Consider the following 12,753-nt stretch of genomic DNA (forward strand, 5'->3'; position numbering starts at 1 on the left):
TAATGGTTTTGAATGATATTCAATGTTTGTCTCTGATACCCAGCAAAGGTCACAGTGGAGGGCAGGTTGGATGAGGAGCACTTTTCATTTTACTTAAATTCAAGGAAAGTGGCTAGAACTGATCATGCCTATCTTTGCCCAATGGGACTGGCTCAGGGCCTGACTTTCTTTTGAGGTCTTCACCCTCCTCCATATCTCTCATTTGGGACAAAGGGAGGAGTTTAGAGAAATCCAAAGGCTTTTGGTACAACTCAACCTGTCTTCATAGAGCCAGTGTGATTGGCCCTAGTGTAGGGAATTTGTGTCAGACTCAAAAATGGGCCATTACACTGTACATAGGGATCCCTACAGACTGAATATTGACTCAGTTTGGCTGCATGTGGCCATTAAATGAATGTTTGACACATCTGATCTAGGGCAAAAGTCCCAGTTCCCCATCGTTTCCTTTCTCTGAAAAGTTTAGAAAGCTTAAAAATATAGAAAATAAATTAAAATAAATAAAATCCATAAAATGCATTGAGCTTCCAGGCAATCTATCAATTGCTAAGCAGGAAGGATGTTCTCTTAGCTAGTGAATTTGACAACCAATTATCCACAAGTTTCTCTCCTATCTTCCCCCAAGCCCTTTCTCATTATACTCTATATAACAAAAACTTCAATTTAGGATATAATTACCTTATATTTATCTAGTAAATCATAGTTAAAACTTAAAATAACTAGTAAATACAATTTGAAAACATCAGAGAACACTTAGTAATGAACCATGCTGTCCACTGAATGTAGCAATAAGACAGAAAAGATAAAAAAAGAGAGTAGAGTAAATTCATTATTCCATCTGTTTCTCTGAGTAGCCATAATTAAATTACTCTCTACTGGATTCTCTTAATAAACTGAGCTGGGAGCCAGGGAGAAAAAAAAAAAAAGCTGCTGGAATGCTTAGAGTCAGTCTCCCAGAAAACATCTGCCACTACTGCCACTACTGCTGCTGCTGCTGCTCCTGCCACCACTTTTTCCAACCCTTTCTCCTCAAGTTGTTCTCTAGAGGAATTAAAAAACTGCTGAGGAAACAGAAAAACTCCACCTTTCAGTTCTATTCCTATAATAAATTCCTTTCTTCCTGAGCTGAGAAGTCATATAATTCCCCCCAAAAGGCAGCTAGTCCACACCTTGTCAAAATAACAATTACATCTACATTTGGTTCTTGCTGATTGGCCTACTTCTAGACAGGCTTATCTCTATAAACTTTCTTTTCCCTACTTTGGACTATCAGGAAATGAATCATTCTACCTATTGGCCCTATTTCTCTGTGTAGGCATTTTATATATAGGCATGCTTTCCTAGAAAGTTAATTAACATTTTGTGGAGATTGATTATTTTAGATATGAGGCTGTTGAATTGAATGAATGAAAAGGCATTTAATAATAATAATAATAATAATAACAATAATAATAATAATAATAAGCATTTATATAATGCTTTAAAGTTGCAAGGATTTTAAAATATCTCATTTTGTCCTTACAATAACCCTGGCAAGTAGGTGCTATTAATATCTCCATTTTACAGATGAGGGAACTGGGGAAGGCCGTGGTTAAGTGATTTGCTCAGGGTAACATGACCAGTATATGTATGAGATCATATATGAATTCAAATCTGCTTGACTTCTGGCCTAGGTCTTATTGTGTGCTATGCATTGGTGATACAAATAGAAAAAGCAAGACAACTCACTTAAATTCGGGAAAATATCATCTATGGAGGTTTCAGCTGCAAGGAGGTTGGGAAGTCCTAGAAGTCTTGAAGTTGAAAAATCTGACTGCAGTACACAGAAGTGTGGAGGGCACAGAAACAGGATGCATTGGAAAGACTGAAGGATCTTGGAAAACAGTGGTGGGTCACTTATTAGAGCCTAGTAATCTTTCATCTTACCAGAAAGATTGTAATTGCACTCCCTGGTCCTTCGTGGTCTTAGAGGGTATCCCCACTATGATTCCAAGGGACCGAGCCCATCACCATTTGGAAGCAGGGAGAGGGCCAAATGGATCTTGAATTGATGAATTTAACCTTATCTGACTTGGATATGATACATTTTTTTAAATATTTGTTTTCCTGATAATTTGTCTTCATGCTTTTTTAGATGAAATGATGCTGACAGATACTTACACAATATTTTTCAATAAACTATTTCAGTAAACATAAGTTTCATAGATGAGTTTCATTTCACCAAAAAGAGGAAGAAATACTTTTGTGTGGCTAGACTTAAGTTCTGTCAGTTACTTCCCTCCAAACCGCCCACCAGCCTGCCCTTGGGACTTCCCACTGCTGCTAGAACTAACAAATCAAAATTAGACACCAAGAACTATTTCTATGTGGGCAGTTACAAAAAGAGGAGCAATATACTGAATAATTTGAATTTTATATTTTTGTTTTATTAGCAAAAAATCAACTCAAGGAAGGCTTGCAAACATTTAGGGACAAAAAGAATAACGGAACTTGTTCTCTTCATGGTCAATTGTTGTGTTTCAGCTGTACCTCAAGAGCTGTTAGACTGGAAAAGGTAAGAAAAAAGGAAGCAACATAATGTTATTATGACAATTATGATCTTTTTCTCACCCACTTTTTTTTTTTAGCACTTGCTTAGTATAACTTGAATCCAAACCTTTGATAACGAGAAGCAGTATGGTGCTGGGGAAAGACACCTGAGTTTAGAGTGAAAGGATTCAAGTCTCACATCTCCTATGTCCTATGTAATCTTTGCAAATTGCATAAGCTCCTTGGGCCTGTGTTTCTCATCTGTAAAATGAACGGGTTGGAGTAGCTAGCTGCTAAGGTCTTTAATGGCTATAAAACTATGACCTGATTACTTTTAAGATGTTTCTTAGACCTTCTCAGGAAAATATAAACTAAAGGATGGTGGTAGATCAAACATTTATCCATTCCATTAGAACAATGAAGGCAAATTAGATCAAACATGCTTTAAAAAAAATCTTAAGGTGTGCACATACCAAACATTTCCAAACTCCTCAGCCACAGTTACCTACATAATGTGTTTTGGGGAAAGGAGAAGTTGGGAAAGGACTTAAGTAATCATTAAGTTTACTCAATCTTATTTTCTTTTGTATTTGTGTTATCTGGCTTAGCTCTCCACATTTACCATATAATCATTCTAAACTTAGTGGTTTAGTACTACAGGCAACTTACTAAGCACCATCTATGCAGTAATTTCCTGTGGCCCTGTATGTCTTCATATGACTTTTGAAGGAGGTCTGCAAATTCAAGCAAGAGGTTTGCAGGGATTGTACCTAGACTTTGATTTTGGTTTAAGGAACAACATTTTAGTGAAGAGGAACTAGAAAGAGCATTGAACTGAAAGTCAGGAGATCTGACTTCTGCTCCTACTTCTCTGACCCTAGTTAACTGCATCTGTTGGTGAAGGGATTAGATTAGACTATCTCTAAAGTCCTTGCCATTCTATGATTCCATTCTGTGATTCTGTGATCAATCACATCATGCATATGTCAAATTCTAAACTTGTGATTTTTAAGAGAATGTCCATAATATTGAGTTTATAGTATGGGCTAAAGTACAAGGTTCCACAATCCTGTGTAATTTTGTGTTGAACAGAATATTTAAGTGAAGGCACTCTGTTGTGGTAATGCTTGTTTATTTATTAAGACATGTGCATAGTCATAGCTATCTGGGTATTCTGAGGCTGGAGGAAGAAAAACAAGTGCTGAAATTACTAGCCTATCTGAAAAAAAAATAGGCATGTCTATGTATAGGTAGATAGATGTATGTGTGATCTGGCTAAAGGACCCTAACTTGATTTTTCATTTCCCTCTTTACCTGTGCATTTGTATGTAGTCTTACTCTTCTTGAAGTTAATGATTTTTTTTTATTTAGGGAAAGCTATTCCATAAAAATCAGTCTAATGCCTTCAAGTCTAAGAATTCTTAGTCAGAATAAAATGTGTTTGAAATTAATGTAAAAATGTGCTTCATGAAAGCTCTGAATGTTTATTTATGGATGCATAAATTTATTGAACCAATTTTATTCCTTCAAAGTACAAAAAAATTATGCAATTGAATAAAAATCATCCTATCACTTGTAGCCACATAAATGGTGAAGGTCAAACATTTGAAATCATTTTATTTGTGTGTTTCAATTTGAATCTCCATGAGCATTTGCAATTAGGTATAGATTTTGGATACGTACTTTCTTGAAAAAGCAGATGGCATGGTTAATTGAAATGTTACATAATTACCTTTAAAATTTTTCCTTGATATCATATTTGTTCGGGACAGAGAAAATGAATTCATGACCATGCTTTTTATTTTTTGAGAAACTAAAACAAAAAACACCAAGAATGATCCATGTCAGGATGAAAGCCATAAGAAGAGCCAAAAAGCTTTCTGCACAAACTTTATTGTCCCTCTCTTCTGTCTACATTGATTTTTAAAAGGAGGTTAGTTATACAGATTTTACTGTACTTATTTAAAAGGAAAAGAAAATTAAAACCTCTAGGTGTATTTTGAAATTCATTGATATTCCACTCTTTTAAGAAGGGCTCAGTGACTGGGTTAAAATTACATTAGCTTTTACCCTTAGATCACAGTGTCCTGGTCAAAACTGACCAGAAGATTACTCCATTACTTGGTGGAGTTGAAGCTGAAAATTAACGTGTCAAATTGTGATTTAATAATCTAAATTGCCATGTTAGTTTATTGTAAGTTAAACAGTTAAGTGAGCAAATCTTTCCTTTTGTTGTGTTGATTTTGCCTACTCTGTGCCAGGCACTTGTGCAGATAATCTTGGTTTAACTATTTAGTATCGGAAATTGAAATACAGGCATTTAACAGAAAATCCATCAGGAAATGACAGGAGAAATGAAATAAGAATATACTCTATGGGATAAATTGTTATTTCTGTCTTTTACCAAATATCTTTTTTAGCATGAAAATAAAAAAATTAAGCTGCTACATTTGTAAAAAGAAGGTTTCTGTTCCTAATTGGAATTTGAATAAAACACTGAACCATATTTTAAGGAAATTCTTGGAACATTGATTTACAAAAACAAAATAAAACACAAAAAAGCTGTACAGATTCTCATGTACTTGCAAAGGAGAAAAATATGCTTTATATATATGGTTGTAGCTCTTCATATATACTTTTTATATGTTCTCAAAGTATATTTTGAACTTCACTGATGCCCCATTATCTCCAGGTTATCTTAGTGGATTTTAAGATGACTTTTAAGTGCCAAAAAACTAATAAGGCAGTGTGTTACTCTTAGAGAAAATTCTTAACCTTAATGGCTTAAAATTCAAATGGAGAAGATAGAAATATGAAGAAAATCATTCCAAAGACCTTTTAGGTATTTTGCCATTTTATCATCAAAATATCACCAATAATCTTAGTAGAGTAACCCTTCTTACCATAAATTAGAAACATCTTACATCTATTCTAATAAGTTCTCATTTTTAGACTAAATTTTTCTACCTTCAAAATGAGAATAAATATGACTTATACACAGAAGCCATAATGTTTTGGGCTCCTACTCCTTTCATTCATCTTTTATCAAATCTACTTTTATTTCCAAAGCTTCTACTTCCCTTAAGCCCCTAGCTCTACTCACTCACTTCCTCACTTTCAGCAAATGACCTTGCCTCCTATTTTACTGAGATGCTGGTCATTTGATATAATATGCTCCCTTGATTTTCTTCTACTGACTCTCTACACCCATTCTTTTCTCTTCCCTTCCCATTTTAGAGGGGGAAAAATATTCTTCTCCTTGCTGAAGTTAATTTTGCCCCTTTTTATCTCTTCTGTGAAATTGATACATTAGTCATCATTTATTTTTAGACTCTCTTTGTTTCCTTGATCCCCTTAGCCCAGAAACATGCAATCATCTTATCTCTCTCTTCCCTCTTACTGTCAAAGTTCTAGAAATAGTAGTTCGCATTTGTTTGCCTCCATTTCTTCCTCATCCACTCACTCCTCATATCCTTGCTATTTGGCTAACTTTCCTACCACTTTACTGAAGCAGCTCTCCAAGATTCTAAATTATCTCTTCATTGTCAAATTCAATTGTCATTCCTCAGTTCTCATCCTCTTCCACGTAGCTAGATCTTTGATACTACTAAATCTTTGTCATCTATCATTCTCTCTTTCTCTTGGGCTTCTTTCAAGATTCTCCTTCGATTCATTAATAACTCTTAGGGTATTAACTCTGCCGGTTGACCCGCTGGAATTGGTTTCTAATCCACCTTTCTTGTAATGTCTTATATTCTACTTCAAGTACTCTGTGCTCCTGCCAAAGCAGACCATTAGTCACATTCTTTTCTTTCCTATGTGCCTTTGTTCGTGCTTGACAGGAATTACTATTCTAATCTTTTTAACTTCTTTGAAAACCTCCCCTTCCTCAAAACCCATCTCAGGTGTGGTTTATTCTATGGAATCTTTTCTGTTTCCTTTTCCTCATTCCCCCTCCAGAAGTAATCATTCTCTCCTCAATCTTTTCCCAGCATTTTAATAAATCTTTCCTTTACATTTATATGCCACCTTGTATCAAGATTATTTTGTGCATGGTATGGTATACCCATTCATTAATGTGTTAATGTCAAGTTGAGCAGAATACCTCAGGATATGTCCTTGCCTCTATTCTGTTCAACATTTTTTAAATCAATAATTTTGATGAGTAATGTTATGCCTATTAAATTGGCAAATTATACAAATCTAGGAGGGCTAGCTAACACATCGGATGACAAGATTCACAGATTTCAGCAGCATAAAATGATAGGCAGAATTTAATAAGACATTTCATAGAGATAAATGTAACAGCTTATACTTGTGAAGTTGATTTCTTTTTCACTGACATACATGAGTCCATGTGTATATAGTTGAATAGGGGGCAGGGTTCAGTGGACTGAAAACCTAATACAAATCAGCAGTGTGATATGAGAGCTAAAACAGCTAAACCTATCTTGAACTACATTAAGAGGTGCATAGGGTCCAGAATGAGCGAGGTGGTAGTCCTGCCTTTCCTGGTCAGATAACCTTTAGAATCAATAGACCAGTCAATAAACATTTAGAATACTGAGTTAGGCTTTGGCTACCATGTTTTAAGAATGACATTGACAAGTGGGAACATATCCAGAGGTGAGAAGCAAGATGCTGAGGAAGAAACCAGGAAGTGCAAATTATATGAAGATCAGCTGAAGAAACAGAGGATGTTTAGCCAAACAAGAAACTTTAAGAGGGATGAAACAATTTTTTTTTGTTTTGTTCAATCATTTTTTCAGTGGTGTCCTACTTTTCATGACTCCCTTGGGTGTTTTCTTGGCAAAGATACTGGAGTGGTTTGCCATTTCCTTCTCCAGCTCATTTTACAGATGAGGAAACAGAAGTAACCCTGTTTCTTGCCCAGGGTCACACAGTGTGTGAGTCTGGATTTGAACTCAGGTCTTCCTGACTCCAGACCTGGTACTGTATCCACTGTGCCACCTGGCTGCCCCATGATAAAATAGCTGCCTTCAAGTATCTAGAAGATCCTCACATGGATGAGGTACCATATGTTTGCTGTTTGTCCCTAAGCACAGGGGAGTGGAAGTAGCAGAGAAATGTATTTCAGTTCAATTTAAGGAAAAACTTCCTAACAATTATGGCTGTCCAAAAAGTGGAAGAGACTGCCTTGGAAGTTGGTTCCCCATTACTAGATATCTTGTAGAGATCACATGATCAATTAATGGAAATATTTCAGAGGAGATTCAGGTACTGGTCTGACTAGATGATCTCTAAGATCATTTTCAACTCTGAGACCTGTGGTTTTTATTTCATATCTGTATCTCCATCACCTAACATGCTGCTTGCCTAGCTAGTATTAATAGCTGTTTAAACTGAATAATGACTTTCTAGCTTACTTGACCAGCATCACTATTGAGCAAAGATGGCCAATGTATTTAATCTCTTTGGCCTGGACTCTCACGAAGTTGCATCTTTCCAAGGGTTCAAGAGTTAATTAAAAATATTAAGGAGTTATGTACTTGACTGTTTTCCTTTGGTCAGTTAAGAGTACCAGTCTGTGAAGGGTACTGTAGGGGTCTCCTAACTCCTTAGGAGGTCATCAATGCCAGCTGGGTGAAGGTGGTTGTAGCTCTTCAGTATGAATAAATCATCTGAACTCTTTCCCACAGGAAGTCTAACCCTCAAGCTATGGCTCTCCCTGTTGTTCCATCAATTATAATAATATACCTTTATGTAGTCCAAAGGGCCTCTCTGCTTCTGGGCTCCCCAGCAAGCTCCCCTAGGGTCTAAATATTTTGTGAGACAAAATCTGCTCTAAATCATAGCTCACGAAGTCCCACCAATACATTTTTACTTTGATCAGTCATTCAAACAATACAGTCAGTTCATAACAAAGGCATTTTAATTAAATAGCAAGGTAGATAAATAATATAATATTCTTTTATTTTATAACTTTTCAAGTGACTCTTTTTGAAGCAATTTCTCTCTCTCTTTCTGTGTCTTCTTGGACATGGCTAATGCAGACATTTATTTTGCATGACTCTACTAAACCCATGTGGTGGGTTTTGTTTTTCTAGCCTTCTCAAGGCTGGGGAGTGAAAGAGGAAAGGGAGATAATTCAGAATTGAAAATAAAATAAAATTGGATTAATTTTTTTTAAAAGAAAGCAAGTGAAGCATTAACTTAGAATTACTGTTGTGAAAGCATAACAAATCATTCGCCTTTTTCTTTGCTCAAACCAAGTAGGAGCAAATTTAGGGCATTGTTTGGGTGTCTTTTCTTGGCAGTTACTTGATCCTGTTCTTAATGTAATCAACTCAAAAGAGAGAAGTCTAAAGAGAACAATTTTCTTTTAAAAAATTATTCAAAACTAAAACTTAACAGGCTTCAAATAAAGTAAGATTTTTCGAATACAAAGAATAACAGAAAAAGATTGTACATGAAATTGCAAACCATATGTTACATACATTACATACATTAATTGTAAAGTAAATTCAACATGTGACTTAAAAAATACGCATACTCACTGGAAAGAATATACCTTCATAGGAATTATAAAGGATTTACAAGGAGAACACATGTGATTCTACACACAAAGGGATGCACACACAGGGAACATATGGGATTGGAACACATGCATTTGTATCTTCAGGACTTTGCACAGCGCCTGGCACATCATAAGTGCTTAATCAGTGTTTATTTACTCTACTCACACTTCCAACACCGCAAAGCTACTGGTATTTTTTACTAATTTAATCTTGCTACTTTCTGCCAGACTTACTCCCTCCAGGTATTTGTGCTGATCCATAGTGGCAACTGCTCAGTGCTGTTTCTCCACCAAATATTACTCTCGTTCTACCTAACAAACAACTCCATCTATTTTCAGGGTAACCTGTCCAAGAACTTGTCAGATGTCTACTATGGCTGTTGTTGATAGAAAATAGGTTATAAGCTCCTTGACGGCATGGATGGTTTCATTTTTGTCTCTGCCTAGTACAATATCTCCCACAGGTTAGGAACTTAAAAAAAATGATTGTTGATTGACTGGTCTAGCTTTTTGACTAGTTCTTTTAGCCACTACAGCTATACACTGGGAAGTACTATGTTTCTAAATGTTTCTGCTGTAGAGGAGAAGCTATGTTGCTTTCAGATTACTCTCTTAGCCTGCTCTTCTTTTAGTGTTTCCGTGAAAAATAAACTCCTCAGCTAAGCTACTCTCTTCAGAGCTACTTCCAAATCCTGCTTTGATGTTTACTACTTTTGTGAATGTTTGTCATCTATGTGACTTTGGGTAAGGCAATTAACTTCTCTGGGTTTTAGTTTTGTAATGTAAAATTAGGAGATTGTATTAGATGGCCTCTGAGATACCTTCTAACTCAAAATCTGTGGTCCTAAGATCTACTGTAAGTTTTATAATTAATGAATCTTTTTCCTTTTTGTAAAGAAGGTAAAGGTTATAATCAATCTGAGCTCTCGGCCAATGGCTATGAAACACTCTGCATATTTCCTAGTCAGCTGTCTCAGCCAAACTGCTCCAAAGCTCTCTTCTCCTCAGGTTGCCTGCACAAGAAAATATAGAAATCTAAGCTGAGATTATGTCTGCCCCTTGAACTCTTCTTACAATTTTTTTCTGAGTATCTCTTAACTGAATTGTTTTGGCTCCTCTGGGTCTCAGTTCACCTATTAACTAACTTGTGGATAGAAACACGTTTTAGATTTTAAGACTTATCATACTCCCTTTCTGAGGTAAATTTCCCCAGGGCTCTATTTCATCAAACAGAAAATGGATTGAGAGGTACTGTGGCAAAAAAAAAAAAGTTTCAACCTCACCTTAGCAGCCCATCTGTTCTATATAAGTTACAACTGCTAGCATTGAGGAATTTTGTCAGGCTTTTGAGCTTTGTCTCTTCCATGCTTGAAACATTCTCCCCTTCTCTTCTCTGCTTCCTAATTTAGCTGACTTCTTCCAAGTTCTAGCTAGTCTTACCTAGTACAAGAAACCTTTCACAATCCTCCTTAATCTTCTTGAGATTATTTATACATAGTTGTTTGCATATTGCTGCACCCATTAGATGGTGAGCTCATTGAAAGCAGGGACTATCTTTTGCTTTTCTTTGTATCCCTATCTCTTAGCATAATACTTGGTACATAGTAGCCATTTAAGAAATGCTAGTTGACTGGCCCATTTTTCCCAAGCACCCTATCTCATCCTGATTTCTCTTTGACCTCTCTACATCTATAAGAAATTAATTGCTTTATTGGCCTTCTTTCTTATTGCCTTTCTCTTTGACTGCCTAGTCTTTGTGACAGAAAATGAGAGCCCTAAGAATTAGTTCTCTGTTAAAAAAAAATAATTGGCAGTTAGGTGGCACCAGAGGATAGAGTGCCAGGCCTCAATTCAGGAAAACTCATCTTCCTGAATTCAAATCTGGCTTCCTACACTTATTAGCTGTATCATCCTGGGCAAGTCACTTAACCCTATTTGCTTCAGTTTCCTCATCTGTAAAATTATTTGGAGAAGGAAATGGCAAACCACTCCAGTATCTTTGCCAAGAAAGCCCCAAAAGAGATCACAGAGTCAGACACAACTGAAATGACTAACAATAACAAAGCATAATTATCATAGAATCACCAAATTTCAGAATTAGAAAGGTCCTCAGTGACCATCTAGCTCAACCTATACATGAATGAAAGTCTTCGTTACAATCTACCTAGATGACAAGCAATCATCTAGTTTTTGCTTGAAATTTTCTAGTGAGGGGGTTACCCCCTTAACTGACAAGGCACTCCATTTTCTTTTTGAATAGCTGTTAATGGTTAGGAAGTGTTACTTTAGGTAACATTAGATGTCACTATAGAGCCCTGGGACCCTCCTGTTCTTAATGACTCAGACATCTCAGGTACTGGGCAAAATAACCTTGTACTCTGATGGGGGCAAGTTAAAAGCCCAGGGTTCATATCAATTCTGCCCTTGGGAGTTTTAGTTATGAAACATATGAATGACTAATGGTTATTTCCCCAGTTAGAGAAAGGTAGTCTCTAATAATAGGTTAGAGGTTGAGAAGCACTGTCTTCATACTCATACTTCACACTTAGTACAGTTCCTGGCACAAAGTAACTGCCTAATAAATATTAATCAACTGATTGTCTGTCTCATGTGATATTATGCAATGCATAGATTGACCACAGAAAGTTATGAGAAAGAAAACTAGTTCTGTAACATAATTTATAGTAGAATTAAGAAACAAGCTTAGAAATGGGTAACACTTGTACCCAACCACAGTGGTGGAGATCAGAAATAGTTCAGTTTGTGATTGGCTGCATTAATCAGAGCAGTGTACATTTCTTTAGTGTCCATCATCTTGCATTGATTGACTGTGACCTGGGAAGAGAAAACAACATTTTAAACTGCTGTTCAAAACTGCCTCAACAGCCTCAGCTGTACACAACAGCCTCATCTGCTGCAGCTGCTCAGCCCCTCCTCATTGCTAGCCATGGCTGCTCCTGCCGCAGTGTTGACATAAGGGACTTCTCTTTTTTTCTAGTGGTACTTCTTGTTTAGCTATATGGGCCCCAAATGATCAACCACAGTATGCTTAGTGAGGGTCTGAACTACTGCCCCGATAAGATCCTTAGCATAGCACAGCCCTGCCCTGCTCATCAATCGTATCCTTAAAAATGCAATTAAGCAATTATATAAAGCTGGAATTTACTTTTTTTTTTAAAGCCTTCCACTCTTTGCTTCCTCACCTAGTCTTCTGAGACTAAGCAGACTATTTCTTGGCACATAGTGGGAATTTAATAAATGTTTATTGACTCTTGATTCTTCCATAGGATACCCACAGGATGAAATTAATGTACTAGAAGGCAGCTGCCATGTTCTGAACTCCATCCTGTTTCACTTCTTCCTTATTTTATCACTCCTATCATCTTTGTTGCTTAATCAAACTTCTAAATCTATTACAGGTTGTTTTTATGATTTAAGGATACAAAAATTTGGGGGCTATTGGGTGGAGACATAGTACATTTCATGAAATCTGAGAAGAGTACATCCAGCTCAACAGCAGCCTTTCTAAAATGTGACAGTCAGGACTGACTACAATATTATAAATGTGGTCTGACCATGTCAGAGTACAGTGGAACAATTACTTCTTTAGTCCTAAAAGTTATTCTCTTAATGCAACCTTTGATTTAGATATTTTACATTTTCTTCTATTACTAACTTTTTGACTTTGT

At 36.3% G+C, this 12,753-nt stretch overlaps 1 protein-coding gene across 9 annotated transcripts in view; it reads left to right on the forward strand.

The window, feature by feature from the left end:
- Nucleotides 1–1,715: 1,715 nt before the first annotated feature.
- TASL (TLR adaptor interacting with endolysosomal SLC15A4) overlaps nucleotides 1,716–12,753 on the forward strand; it is a 28,254-nt gene continuing 17,216 nt past the window's right edge. For 8 of the 9 annotated variants that reach the window (XM_078146597.1, XM_020980061.2, XM_078146596.1 and 5 more), the window contains exon 1: nucleotides 2,284–2,551. The gene's annotated coding sequence lies outside the window, so the exon portion shown is untranslated. Of the gene's footprint in view, nucleotides 1,885–2,283; nucleotides 2,552–12,753 lie in introns of those variants that run through there. The other variant, XM_078146595.1, reaches the window with a different exon arrangement.

Source organism: Phascolarctos cinereus, unplaced genomic scaffold (genome assembly GCF_003287225.1).
Source record: "Phascolarctos cinereus isolate Bilbo 61053 unplaced genomic scaffold, phaCin_HiC Scaffold_726;HRSCAF=1367, whole genome shotgun sequence".
NCBI lineage: Eukaryota > Metazoa > Chordata > Mammalia > Diprotodontia > Phascolarctidae > Phascolarctos > Phascolarctos cinereus.